This window comes from Oncorhynchus keta, chromosome 28 (genome assembly GCF_023373465.1).
Source record: "Oncorhynchus keta strain PuntledgeMale-10-30-2019 chromosome 28, Oket_V2, whole genome shotgun sequence".
Lineage (NCBI taxonomy): Eukaryota > Metazoa > Chordata > Actinopteri > Salmoniformes > Salmonidae > Oncorhynchus > Oncorhynchus keta.
Window position 1 is genome coordinate 39043813 of NC_068448.1, and position 15542 is coordinate 39059354.

At 42.4% G+C, this 15542-nt stretch overlaps 1 protein-coding gene across 1 annotated transcript in view; it reads right to left on the reverse strand.

Moving 5' to 3' along the window:
• Positions 1-15150, reverse strand: part of LOC118361295 (nucleolar protein 4-like) — a 161904-nt gene extending 146754 nt beyond the window's left edge. Inside the window, exon 1 of the mRNA XM_052482976.1 lies at positions 14561-15150. The gene's annotated coding sequence lies outside the window, so the exon portion shown is untranslated. The remainder of the gene's footprint in view (positions 1-14560) is intronic.
• Positions 15151-15542: the final 392 nt, after the last annotated feature.

A 15542-nucleotide genomic window follows, 5' to 3' on the forward strand; every position in this document is an offset into this window, starting at 1 on the left:
TGGTTAGACCTACTAAATAATATAAAAACAAACTAATATTTCACGTAAATACAACCCATCTTTTCATCTTGTTCATTTCGATTTTTATCTTTGGAGATAAAGTTTGTTCCATAAAATTAAATAATGAATCTAAAAACTTTATTTAAATAAGACTTGCATATTTACTGACTACAGTATATGGCTATCTCAATAATGGCCGTACCAGGTTCTTTAGTTTCACATGCACTTATGCAAGTATAATTTCTGATTCAGTGCAGGCAGTGTGCAACTACAACAATACAAATTTAAAAAACGGAACATATTAACTGGAATGATATACACTCTCACAGGTGGCCAAAAATCACTAAAGCCACTCCTCCAACTCTTCAGATAAGCTGCCCGGCGCTACATTGAACATTGAGCAATATGCAATGTGCATGTGAATGAGGGGTTGAAAGCAATTTAGAAGCTTTCATTCAATTACATTTGTATTTATTTATTTTTTAATTGCATTGATCTGTCAAATTCATTATTTGATTTCAGACCAATTGAATGGAATAGGTTGAACGAACCACAGCATCACTTTCGATTATACCAATCAGTGAAAGCACTTCAGATGGACAACAGCCCCGTTCCACTTTTTACAGCGACAACACATATAAACAAACCTAAACTAGGTGATATCTACAATTCAACTCGACAACATCTGTGCTTTGTCTCTCACTGTGCATATCAAGCAAAATATAGTGTCTGCCCCTTTGGCCTCACATGGCAACTGCCTGAAACTAACCAGCAAAGAAATCAATGAAAGGCGACCTTAGTAAGCCACACATGTTTCTGACATTAGCTATGAGTTAAGACACTGACCATATGGTTTCATAAGGTGTGTTTGTTTAAATGCTCATTAATAGGATGACTTGCACAGCAGGGAGTTATTCAGTCTAAATTGAAACAGAGGATGATCCTATCTCTGAATTAGTGGTATGCAGAACAAAGCTCACGGTGCCTTGTACGCACACACGCACACACGCACACACGCACACACGCACACCTGCCTCAGAATTAATGGAGTTAGTATCTTCTCCTATCCCTGACCGGATTCCGTTAAGAATAAAATCGACCTCATACTGACCTACTCAGTACCCCCAAACCGCACACGCACACACACACACAGTCAGCCCTTTTCAGCGACCCACCCCTCTACACACACACACACACACACACACACACACACACACACACACACACACACACACACACACACACACACACACACACACACACACACACAGCCCTGTTCAGTTCCCCAGACACACACACTAGCCTGTTCCTCCTGTATAATTGGAGAGAGCATCTCTTCCTCCCCCTGACCTAACACAGTGAGTAAAATCAAGCCCTAACCCCCCTGAAGACAAACACACACACACACGCACAGAAATGGGCTGGTGTCTGTCTGGGCCAATGGCTGATGCATCCCCCCTGCCTGCCTGCTGAGGCTGCCCTGCTCCTGGCTTTACACAAACCCAGGACCTCGCTGCTCTGCTCCCTTTCCCTCACTCGCTCGGCTAGCTAGAGCTCTGCGTTGCCATGACGGCAGTCAGCTGGAGGGACTGCAAGTGGGCGTTCAGGACGCCTGATCCTCGCCATCCTGCCGCTGCCTGTATGTGTGTGCAGACAGGGTCCTAGGAAAGACTGTCACACACTAACATACCAGCACACACACTCACATGCGTGCACGGACACTCACGCACACACGCACACATTGATATGCACAGCTCAGCAAACAAAACTGGGGAAGCTATCATTTATGATTACGATGGTACACTGGCATGCACACAATAAGAGGGCATGCTGTGCACACTAGAGCAAACACGTACACAGACAGACACACACACACACACACACACACCCTCAGAGAGACAAGCGCAAAAGGGGGAAACAGAGCTTCGAAATAACCCATGTCTTTGTTACTGAGGAGGTCTCTGTGCCAGATCTATTGCTCTCAAAAGCAGACCTACAATGTAGCACAGTCTATCAGTCAGTCAGACTGAGTCAATACTCTGATGCTTTCATCTATACATCACCATCTAGAACACAGGAAGTCAAATAAGGAAATACATGTTTGGCTTTGAAACCCCCACCAGATCAATATCTGTTTTGACTTGTTGCGCAAAGGTGTTGGTTCACAACTGGAAATAGATTTATGAGGAAGCTGCATATGATTGCTGGAAATATATATGTATACTAAACAAAAATATAAACACAACATGTAAAGTGTTGGTCCCATGTTTCATGAGTTGAAATAAAATATTTCAGACATTTTCCATTCGCTCAAAAAGCTTATTTCTCTCAAATGTTGTGTACAAAATTAGTTTACATCGCTTTTAAATAGTTTTTCTCCTTTGCCAAAATAATCCATCCACCTGACAGACGTGGCATATCAAGAACCTGATTAATTAGCATGATCATTACACAGCTGCACCTTGTGCTGGGAACAATAACAGGCCACTCTAAAATGTGCAATTCTGTCACACAACACAATGCCACAGATGTCTCAAGTTTTGAGGGAGCATGCAATTGGCATGCTGACTGCAGGAATGTTCACCAGAGCTGTTGCTAGAGAATTTAATGTTCATTTCTCTGCCATAAACCGCCTCCAATGTCGTTTTAGACAAATTGTCAGTACATCTTACCGGCCTCACAACCTCAGACCACATGTAACCATGCCAGCCCAGGACCTCCATATCCAGCTTCTTCACCTGCGGATTTCATCTGAGACCAGCCACCCGGACACCCGAGGAGTAGTTCTGTCTGTATTGAAGCCCTTTTGTGGGGAAAAAACTCATTCTGATTGGCTGGGCCTGGCTCCCAAGTGAGTGGGCCTATGCCCTGCCAGACCCACCACCCATGGCTGAGCCCCTGCCTAGTCATGTAGAATCCACATATTAGGCCCTAATGAATTTATTTTAAATGACTTATTTCCTTATATGAACTGTAACTCTGTAAAATCATTGAAATTGTTGCATGTTGCATTTATATATTTTTTCATTATAGGTTCTATGATAGATCTCAATAGGCGGTTCTATGCAGTGCAGCTCGAACGCTATGGATAGAGTAGAAAAGAATGACCACTTTGAGTAAAATCCAGAGAATGGCTCTAAATCCATGTAGCCTATAACAAAACATATGCTGCTTTTCTTAGCCAAGGTTCCCTAGGAATAAAAATGTATGTCTCTGTGACTTCCCTGGTTAAATAATAAATACTTTTCTTCCTCAAAACATAGTCATCTTCAAAACGATTGGCACCCATTGAGCAAAATAAAGACTCAATATACAATAAATACACCCTTATAAAGTATACTCAGGGAGTCAGGAAGCAGGTGTAGAAGGTGAGTTTAATAGTAATAAACATGAAGAAAATGCAAAATAGGAGAAGTGTACTGAACATAACCAATACTGCCTGATGCTTACTGAGGGCTATGTGAAGGGAGAATAATCAGGGAGGTGATGAAATCCAGGTGTGCACAATGACGGTTGCCAGGTGTGCACAATGTGGGTTGCCAGGCCTGGTGATTAGTAGACTGGAAACGTCGAGCAGGAGTGTATGGAGGAATGGTCTAGAACCCCTCCCAAAGTGTTCTCCAATCTCATAAAACATGTTGGAAAATGGCTCGGTGCTGTTATTGTTGCAAGTGGAGCGTGCTGGAGTATTGAAAACGGGTGAATTGTTTTCACCCCACTCTTTTTGAGAAAAGAAAGATTTTGTTTAACGAGTAATTATTATTCTGAGCCTCGCACAGTAAGAACACATTTATTTAATGTTCCCCCTTATATTCCAACCAGCAATGCATTCATTTGATTGACTACAGTACCTGTTACAGAATTAATTGATCAACTTTTATTCTTATGCTGTAGGATTACCACAGCATTTATGTCTTTGCATATCAATGTAATTTTGTAACTTATAAAGGCCTATTGTGGTTGGAGATATGGGTTGTGCTCCTCTACTCAGACTTTGCTGGTGTATGCCTTATGGTACAACGCCTGGATAGGAGTTTTACCTATCAACTAACCACATATGGTATAGCAATCTGGTGCCCAGCAGCTCCATTCAATTTGTTCCTGTGCACATTTGTTTTCACCATCACCCTCAGTTGCTCAGTCTCACACCAGAATTTGGTTTATGTAACTTAATTCAAACGTATTATGCATTTTGCAATCGTTTAACTATTTAATATAAGTAACGTATTACTCAGGTTAGAAACGCCTGCTTATTTGTTTCCCGCTCGTCCAAAACCTCGTGCTTCCTAGTATGGCGAGGCCAGGGGTGTGTTTAGTTGACTTTAACGTTTGCTACACTGGCCTGCGCATGAGCTTGGCTAGCCAACGTCGCCATGACATTTTCTACAAGTGTTTTCGGGGATTTCTATTGGAGAATAACCTTCTGCCCATCTTTATACTGTACGGTCTTTGCTTTGAGGGACGTTTGCTCCCATTTGGTGGGTGTGGCCTGATCAATATGGGTGTGACCATCTGAAATCATAAAACTTGTGCAGCACACAATATGGTGGCCATAATCACAAGGTTATTCAACTAGTAGTTCGGTACAGTACCGTTTCCGGTGAATTCAACGCTGCACACCGTTCTGCCGTGCTGAATGTAACCCAGGTCCTACGGGGAGGCGACAAGCCTGATTGGGTGCCTAATCATGCTAGTGTGGTAATACCGATGGTTTCTCGGAACAAATGGCTTCTACGGTTGTTGCTGGATGGGAGTACAGCTGCGGACCAAAAGTTGCATGTTCAAGATGCGTCGTGGACCACTGTAGCATTTGACCTACACTGCAATAAGTATATTCTAAGCAAGACTAAATATATTATATTAAGTGATAAATCACTTACAATGTGTGTTTTGGTCTGTCTTACCAAGCTAAATGATCTAACACCATATCATACTATTAGTTTAAACTGAAGCAATAGGTTCGTGATCGTGCCCTAATCCATTGCATGTTAACAGGCACAAAACCAAATGGAGAGAGTGCATAGAACAGGTTAGACCACTCTATTCTATCCAAAGCTTTCTCTGCATCCAGCGACACTGCTCGCCCTTGACATGACGTGGAAAAAGTCTCATGTGATTGGAGGACAGGCGCTCTGGTACAAACCCCACCTGATGCAGATGTGTTAAAGAGGGGATAGCCTTCTCTAGGTTCATAGCAAGGATATTGGCAAACCATAGACTTTCTTCAATAAACTCAAAGGACGAAAGTTGCACATTTGCCTAGGATCCTTTCCTGACTTTGGCAGAACGCATGCTCAATACCGTTTAGCAATTATGTCCAGCAACACAAGCAGTGGAGACGACGTGCTCTGATTCTATACTGAAACCATCGTCACCTGGAGTTTTCCCGTCTAGTTCTGAACCTCTAACGCGAGTGAGACAGGTGTGTCTTCGTGACAATGATCAAGCTACTCACTGATTTGATAGTGCCGATGCAATTGCACCTTAGACGCTGGCAAACCATCAGCTGTGTGGGTTGAATCTAGGCCAATGTCCCCTTTTCTGTGAACTGTGTTGGTATGACCCAATCGAGGTAAGAGGGTTACCAACTGGTATTGAGGAAGTGGTAAACGGCTGAAAGTTACCCGCCTGTGATATGTTTGTGATATACTAGTTGTAAGCTGTAGGCCTTTACACTGTGAAGTGTGTGCAAGAAAGCGATATATTCCAGCTTGTTCTTATTTTTCGGAGGATCCATCTGTAAATATCCAAGTCGACTGCTGAACACTATAGCCTTGCTGTAAATAAATCACCTGACTGTACCGCAGAGACTGTTGTCTAGCACCTTCCTACCATCCATCCAAGACTGCATCCCACAGGTAAATTAGACACCAAAAGGAGCAGTTGCCCCACTGATCCATAAGCATGGCTGTAATAACTGCGGCGTCTGAGGTCTGTACAGCAGCCCGTGATGGCTATTTAATGACCTTCTATCCATCTTTTGTAGCAGCTAAACAAGACGGCACCCCATGCTCCGGGGCTCCGCACAGCGCCTCAAATTCATCCATCATTTTTTCATACAGTATCAACCTAAAACATGTAAATGTGATACAGTAAGGTTAAGCCACCTATCAAAATGGCAGAGTTCAACTATAGATCCATGGTGACATTATGGAACGTTGGCAATGGAAGCAAATATTCATTAGCCTACTAACGAAGCAGTTGTGTACAGGGTAATTTAAATGTTACACTAAACAGCCAAGACCATAGGCCTATATAATATAATAAATACCAAAGGTGTCATAGGACTGGATTGTTCTTTGTTCATGGAGGATGTGTCCAGATTATTTGTGTGTGTGTGTGTGCGCGTGTGTGTGTGTGTGGTCGTCACACAGAGCTACAGGGGACAGCCTTCTGAGTTGAGAGTTCACCTCTCCACTCACCCTCCCTCCCTCCCTCCTTCCCTTCTCACTTTCTCTTTCCCTCCATCGCGCTCTTTCCCTCTCGCATTACTATCCCCTGTTTCATTGCTGCAGGCTGGAATGGGAGGGAGCGTACAGGCTCAGCATCATACCATCTCCCCATCCCCCCAGTCGGAGCAGGGTACTGCCTCCCCATCTCCCCCCCTGCTGAAAATATGCAAATCTATGAGCGCTGGGTAGACTTGTCCCTGCCGGTCAGACAGACACACACTGGAGCTACTAATATTGAGTGTCAGTTAACTACGTCCTGCAACAAGGAATTCCGCAAAGATTGTGTCTGTATCAACCCAATGTCCCAACAGCAGGACGAAGCGAAGTGTCAGTGTGGGGAGGGGGGATGTGTACATCAGAAGGAGGACAGAGTCACTGGAGTCAGAACGGTAAAAATATAAACCACAGAAGGACAACAGAGCAGTAACACAACCTTTCGTTTGCTCTGTGTGCCTGTGCTTGGTTGTTCTCATACTATGTGATTATGTCCAGGTGTGTGTATGTGAGTGTGACAGAGACCGAGTCCCCATGTGTGCAGGCCAGGAACAGCATGCCAAAGATTGCCTGAGATTCAATGACAGTTTAGTCGTGAGAATTTCCAACACAGATTTGTATGAGCGTTAGAAACACAAATAGTCGACACTCTCAGAAAAATAAATGCCATCTAGAACCATTTTCCCCTGTAGGACGGGTCGGCAACAGGAGGGATTTTCTTTGGCCCCCCCAAAGCTTTTAGTAAACAAAAGAAGGTTAAAATCATAAGGAATTCAGCTGAAATGATTTTAATTCAGGAAATCTGTTCCCAAGTATTACCACATATAAAAAGAGATGCGTTTGTGTTAAAATCATTTCACACCTTGATTATGTTGAATTTTGAAATATAAATCTCTTTTTTTGGGCTTACTTGTGGTCAATTTGCAGTGTACAAATTACTATAACTATGTTTCAGTCCCCCGATAATCCTCTCGGACTAAAATCGTACAGCGGCTGAATCTAATTGCCTACCTCTGCTGTTGTAGAACCCTCTGGAAAAAATAACCCTTTTTGATTCTACATAAAACCTCTGATTCCAAACAGAACCCTTGAAAGGGTGTTATTTGTAACAAAAAGGGGTTTATCTGACCTGAATGGGTTCTATCTGGAACCTTTTTCCAGAGGGTTCTCCTACACGGACAAATGGTTCTACATATCACTGTTTTTTTCTGAGAGTGCACACAAATACACCCCACACACACTATTAAAAGGGTGCCTTTATCAGCTTGCTGAGCTGCACATTCAGTCCATCTGTCTAAGGAAGATGTCACAGAACCTATTGACTCACATGACCTCTGACCTTCTCCAGCCTATCAAGTTATGCCCCCAGGTCAGGGCCGGCGTGTGCTTCCCATGCAGCTGCCTTGATGGAGCTTGGGGTGGGGGTGTGTTGGGGAGAGCAGGGACCCAAGCCGGGGGTGGGGATGAGTAATTTTACACCAGCTTTCACACTGTTGGTGAGTCCATTTAGCTGTAATTAAAAGGGCACCCCCCCCACCCAGCAAGCCTCCATGTCCAGGTTTTCTGAACAACCCCCCCTTCCTCCATCTTTCCATCCTACTCACCCTCTCTCGCTAAGCCCTAGCCCTTTCTCTGTGTAGACCTGTTGTGGTTGCACCTGCCAGGTCCAGGGAGAGAGCTGCTAACACTGATTGCATCATAGCCCAGACTGGGAAGAGATTTGCCTTATTCATTTTCTTTGTAAGCCAGGGCTTGATATTTCTGTTACTTCATTGGAAAATGTGTGTGTGCGCATGTGTGTGTGTGTGTGTGCATGCAGTGTTTGCAGAGTTACACAAAAACGAGAGTAAATAAAACAGCAAACAGTTGTACACGTGAAAGAATGACATACAGTATCCAAAATAATGTCATTGTCCCACATTTACATGAGTATCCACTATCCACTGCACTGATGTCACAATACAGCACACAATGTTGTAGAAACAGACTGGCCACGCCCATTATCTATCAGTAGGTATCTATCTATCCTGCACCAGGGAGACTTTTGAACCAAACCTTATTTGTTCCAATTTGTCTCTGACTCAGTCAGTGGTCTGGTATGTGTGTGTGTGTGTTTGTGTGTGAGAATGAGAGAGAGAAAGGTAGGTATTTTCCCTGCAACACCGTTCTCTGCCCCCAGCCTGTCTCTCTCAGCCCTCTGTCTCCTCATGCCCTCCAGGGCTTTTGTCTGTTCCCCTCCCATTCAACAACAGCTGTGCCCTGGGGCTCACCTTGTCCCCTCCCTCCCTGCTTCTACTCTCCCTCCACTCTCAGATTAAACTCATCTCTCTCTCTCTCTCTCTCTCTCTCTCTCTCTCTCTCCAATTCAATGGGCTTTATTGGCATGGGAAACATATGTTTACATTGTCAAAGCAAGTGAAATGGATAAACAAAAGTGAAATAAACAACAAAAATGAACAGTGAACATTACACTCACAAAAGTTCCAAAGGAATAGAGCCATTCAAAATGTCCTATTATGGCTATATACAGTGTTGTAAAGATGTGCAAATAGTCATCAAAATTGGATTTGTTGTCAAATTCTTTATGGGTCTGTGAAATCTGAGAGAAATATGTGTCTCAAATATGGTCATACATTTGGCAGAAGGTTAGGAAGTGCAACTCAGTTTCCACTTCATTTTGTGGGCAGTGTGCACAAAGCCTGTCTTCTCTTTTGAGCTTTGTCTGCCTACAGCAGCCTCTCTAAATAGCAAGGCTATGCTCACGGTGGTCAGGTATTCTGCCACTGTGTAGTCTCTGTTTAGGGCCAGATAGCTTTCTAGTTTGCTCTGTTTTTTTGTGAATTCTTTCCAATGTGTCAAGTAATTATCTTTTTATTTTCTCATGATTTTGTTTGGTCTAATTGTGTTGCTGTCCTGGGGCTCTGTGGGGTCTGTTTGTGAACAGAGCCCCAGGACAAGCTTGCTTAGGGGGACTCTTCTCCAGGTTAATTTCTCTGTAGGTGATGGCTTTGTTATGGAAGGTTTGGGAAACACTTCCTTTTAGGTGCTTGTAGAATTTAACAGGTATTTTCTGGATTTTGATAATTAGTGGGTATCGGCCTAATTCTGCTCTGCATGCATTACTTGGTGTTTTACATTGTACACGGAGGATATCTTTGAAGAATTCTGCATGCAGTCTCAGTATGGTCTTTGTCCCATTTTGTGAATTCTTGGTTGGTGAGTGGATCTCAGACCTCACAACCATAAAGGGCAATGGATTCAAGTATTTTTAGCCAGATCCTAATTGGTATGTCAAATTTTATATTCCTTTTGATGGCATAGAAGGCCCTTCTTGCCTTGGTCACAGCTCTGTGGAAGTTACCCGTGGGGCTGATGGTTAGGCCGAGGTATACAGTTGAAGTCGGAAGTTTACATAAACTTAGATTGGAGTCATTAAAACTCGTTTTTCAACCACTCCACAAAATTCTTGTTAACAAACTATAGTTTTGGCAAGTCGGTTAGGACATCCACTTTGTGCATGACACAAGTAATATTTCCAACAATTGTTTACAGACAGATTATTTCACTTATAATTCACTGTATCACAATTCGAATGGGTCAGAAGTTCACATACACTAAGTTGACTGTGCCTTTTAAACAGCTTGGAAAATTCCAGAAATTATGTCATGACTTTAGAAGGTTCTGATAGGTTAATTGACATAATTTGAGTCAATTGGAGGTGAACCTGTGGATGCATTTCAAGGCATACCTTCAAACTCAGTGCCTCTTTACTTGACATCATAGGAAAATCAAAAGAAATCAGCCAAGACCTCAGAAAAAAATGGTAGACCTTCACAAGTCTGGTTCATCCTTGGGAGCAATTTCCAAATGCCTGAAGGTACCACGTTCATCTGTACAAACAATAGTACGCAAGTATAAAAACCATGACCACACAGACGTCATACTGCTCAGGAAGGAGACACGTTCTGTCTCCTAGAGATGAACATACTTTGGTGCGAAAAGTGCAAATCAATCCCAGAACAACAGCAAAGGACCGTGTGAAGATGCTGGAGGAAACAGGTACAAAAGTATCTATATCCACAGTAAAACGAGTCCTATATCAACATAACTTGAAAGATTGCTCAGCAAGGAAGAAGCCACTGCTCCAAAACTGCCATAAAAAAAGCCAGACTATGGTTTGCAACTGCACATGTGGACAAAGATCATACTTTTTGGAGAAATGTCCTCTGGTCTGATGAAACAAAAATAGAACTGTTTGGCCATAATGACCATCGTTATGTTTGGAGGGAAAAGGGGGAGGCTTGCAAGCCAAAGAACACCATCCCAATCGTGAAACACGGGGGTGGCAGCATCATGTTGTGGGGGTGCTTTGCTGCAGGAGGGACTGGTGCACTTCACAAAATAGATGGCTTCATGAGGACGGAAAATTATGTGGAAATCTCAACATCAGTTGAGTTTAAGTTAAAGCTTGGCTGCAAATGGGTCTTCCAAAAGGACAAGGACCCTCAAGCATACTTCCAAAGTTGTGGCAAAATGGCTTAAGGACAATAAAGTTAAGGTATTGGAGAGGCCATCACAAAGCCCTGACCTCAATCCTATAGAACATTTGTTGGCAGAACTGAAAAAGCGTGTGCGAGCAAGGAGGCCTTACAAACCTGACTCAGTTACACCAGCTCTGTCAGGAGGAATGGGCCAAAATTCACCCAACTTATTGTGGGAAGCTACCTGAAACATTTGACCCAAGTTAAAAAATGTAAAGGCAATGCTCCCAAATACTAATTGAGTGTATGTAAACTTCTGACCCACTAGGAATGTAATGAAAGAAATAAAAGCTGAAATACATCATTCTCTCTATTATTCTGATATTGCACATTCTCAAAATAAAGTGGTGATCCTAACTGACTTTTTACTCTGAGTAAATGTCAGGAATTGTGAAAAACTGAGTTTAAATGTATTTGGTTAAGGTGTATGTAAACTTCTGACTTCAACTGTATATACAGTGCCTTGCGAAAGTATTCGGCCCCCTTGAACTTTGCGACCTTTTGCCACATTTCAGGCTTCAAACATAAAGATATAAAACTGTATTTTTTTGTGAAGAATCAACAACAAGTGGGACACAATCATGAAGTGGAACGACATTTATTGGATATTTCAAACTTTTTTAACAAATCAAAAACTGAAAAATTGGGCGTGCAAATTTATTCAGCCCCCTTACGTTAATATTTTGTAGCGCCACCTTTTGCTGTGATTACAGCTGTAAGTCGCTTGGGGTATGTCTCTATCAGTTTTGCACATCGAGAGACTGAAATTTCTTCCCATTCCTCCTTGCAAAACAGCTCGAGCTCAGTGAGGTGGAGAGCATTTGTGAACAGCAGTTTTCAGTTCTTTCCACAGATTCTCGATTGGATTCAGGTCTGGACTTTGACTTGGCCATTCTAACACCTGGATATGTTTATTTTTGAACCATTCCATTGTAGATTTTGCTTTATGTTTTGGATCATTGTCTTGTTGGAAGACAAATCTCCGTCCCAGTCTCAGGTCTTTCGCAGACTCCATCAGGTTTTCTTCCAGAATGGTCCTGTATTTGGCTCCATCCATCTTCCCATCAATTTTAACCATCTTCCCTGTCCCTGCTGAAGAAAAGCAGGCCCAAACCATGATGCTGCCACCACCATGTTTGACAGTGGGGAAGGTGTTCAGGGTGATGAGCTGTGTTGCTTTTACGCCAAACATAACGTTTTGCATTGTTGCCAAAAAGTTCGATTTTGGTTTCATCTGACCAGAGCACCTTCTTCCACATGTTTGGTGTGTCTCCCAGGTGGCTTGTGGCAAACTTTAAACGACACTTTCTATGGATATCTTTAAGAAATGGCTTTCTTCTTGCCACTCTTCCATAAAGGCCAGATTTGTGCAATATACGACTGATTGTTGTCCTATGGACAGAGTCTCCCACCTCAGCTGTAGATCTCTGCAGTTCATCCAGAGTGATCATGGGCCTCTTTTGGCTGCATCTCTGATCAGTCTTCTCCTTGTATGAGCTGAAAGTTTAGAGGGACGGCCAGGTCTTGGTAGATTTGCAGTGGTCTGATACTCCTTCCATTTCAATATTATCGCTTGCACAGTGCTCCTTGGGATGTTTAAAGCTTGGGAAATCTTTTTGTATCCAAATCCGGCTTTAAACATCTTCACAACAGTATCTCGGACCTGCCTGGTGTGTTCCTTGTTCTTCATGATGCTCTCTGCGCTTTTAACGGACCTCTGAGACTATCACAGTGCAGGTGCATTTATACGGAGACTTGATTACACACAGGTGGATTGTATTTATCATCATTAGTCATTTAGGTCAACATTGGATCATTCAGAGATCCTCACTGAACTTCTGGAGAGAGTTTGCTGCACTGAAAGTAAAGGGGCTGAATAATTTTGCACGCCCAATTTTTCAGTTTTTGATTTGTTAAAAAAGTTTGAAATATCCAATAAATGTCGTTCCACTTCATGATTGTGTCCCACTTGTTGTTGATTCTTCACCAAAAAATACAGTTTTATATCTTTATGTTTGAAGCCTGAAATGTGGCAAAAGGTCGCAAAGTTCAAAGGGGCCGAATACTTTCGCAAGGCACTGTAGTTTTTGTGTGCTCTAGGGCAACGGTGTCTTGATGGAATTTGTATTTATGGTCCTGGCAACTGGTCCGCTCTCTCTCGCTCTCAATTCAATGTTTACATTGCCAAATCAAGTGAAATAAACCATTAACAAAAGTCAGAAGAAACAAATTTAACATCAACAAAAAAATATTAGAAATGAACAGTAAACATTACTCTCAAAAAGGTTTAAAAAAAATATACATTTCAAGTGATATATTATCAGCTATCAGTCTCTCTCCTTTATTCAACTCACCATTATTCATCTCTCTTTCCTACTTTTCATCACATATCACAGTCTTTATCTCTCGTCTTGCCCCTCAAACTCGATCTACATGCGGACACACAGTGCAAACATGATTGTCCATAGAGGATTCAATGAGCCATCTGTTGTAAACATGTTCATATTTCTTTGGCATCACTCTCTTTTCCCATCACACACCTTTCTCATCTATAGCAATGAATAGTCAGGATGTCTCCCCGTTCCTAAGTCATAGGTGGTGCCTCAACCCACCAGTCAGTGTGGTCAACCCTGAACCCTGAACACTAACCTCCCACTCCCACAGAAATGGCAGTCTGTCTCTGTGAAGGCCATGTCAGATTCTAGTCCAATTCCTCTACGGACAGTTAGTAGAGCACATACGCAGGCAGCCATATAAGGCAGTGTGGATCTTCCAACCACAGTCCTCTCAGATTTGTCCTGTAAAACATATATATATGTTTAACAGGACCCTGTGGACATGACGCCTCTGTGTGTTGTGGATGGAAGATCCACATCGCCTTATATATTTAAAAGAATATATGTAACACTACTAGCTATCTAGCAATTTTATGAAGTTCGCTTTAGCTATCCCAGATAGTTTCCCAATCTCCCAACCTCATTACTAGCTACCAAAAAGCCATACATATAAGTTAGAGTAACTAGCTTGTCTAACTATTTTAGCTGGCATGCCTGCTGACAAGTTTGATAGACTTTAGAAAAGCAATTACTAAATGTAATGAAGAAGACTCACATTTCTGTCAATCTTTTTCCCAGATTTGAGCAGAGATGCAGATACGCATACTGACTTCTTTTAAATAAACTTAGACATGCTGAAAAATAAATGACAGTCATTCCATTTATTTTATGTGTTTGATACCGTTCCATTTATTCCATTCCAGCCATCACAATGAGCCTGTCCTCCTAAAGCTCCTCACACCAGCCTCCTCTGTGGCACACAGATCATGTATGTAAAACATATGTACAGTGCCTTGCAATAGTATTCATCCCCCTTGGCGTTTTTTTCTATTTTGTTGCATTTACAACCTGTTATTTAAATAAATCTAAATAAAAATCTCATATAATGGACATACACGAATTAGTAGAAATTGGTGAAGTGAAAAAAATTACTTGTCAAATTATTTTAAATGGAAAAGTGGTGTATTCACTCCCTTTGCTATGAAGCCCCTAAATAAGATCTGGTGCAACCAATTACCTTCAGATGTCACGGCTGGCTGAAGGACTGGACCAAGGTGCAGCATGGTAAGCGTGCATTCTCAACAAAGAACAAAACCAAACCGTGAAGCATTGGGCTATGTGCCCTGAACAAAGACAAAGTTAACTTCCCACAAAACAGGTGGGGGAAAAGGGTACCCAACTTTGGTTCTCAGAGACAACGATAGACAGCTGTCCCTGATTGAGAACCAAGACATAGAAATACAAAACATAGAAAAAAGGACATAGAATGCCCACACTAGTCACACCCTGGCCTAACCAAAATAGAGAATAAAAAGCCTCTCTATGGCCAGGGCATGACATCAGAAGTCACATAATTAGTTAGATTGCACACAGGTGGACTTTATTTAAGTGTCACATGATCTCAGTATATATACACTGCTCTGAAAGGCCCCAGAGTCTGCAACACCACTGAGCAAGGGGCACCACCAAGAAAGTGACACCATGAAGACCAAGGAGCTCTCCAAACAGGTCATGGACAAAGTTGTGGAGAAGTACAGATCAGGGTTGGGTTATAAAAAAATATCAGAAACTTTGAACATCCCACGGAGCACCATTAAATCCATTATTTTAAAAATTGAAAGAATATGGCACCATCAAGTAAAACGCTGTCTGGCGCAAACCCAACACCTCTCATCACCCTGAGAACACCATCCCCACAGTGAAGCATGGTGGTGGCAGCATCATGCTGTGGGGATGTTTTTCATCGGCAGGGACTGGGAAACTGGTTAGAGTTGAAGGAATGATGGATGGCGAGAAATACAGGGAAATTCTTGAGGGAAACCTGTTTGTCTTCCAGGGATTTGAGACTTGGACAGAGGTTCACCTTCCAGCAGGGCAATGACCCTAAGCATACTGCTAAGCAACACTCGAGTGGTTTAAGGGGAAACATGTAAATGTCTTGGAATGGCCTAGTCAAAGCCCAGACCTCAATCCAATTGAGAATCTGTGGTATGACCTAA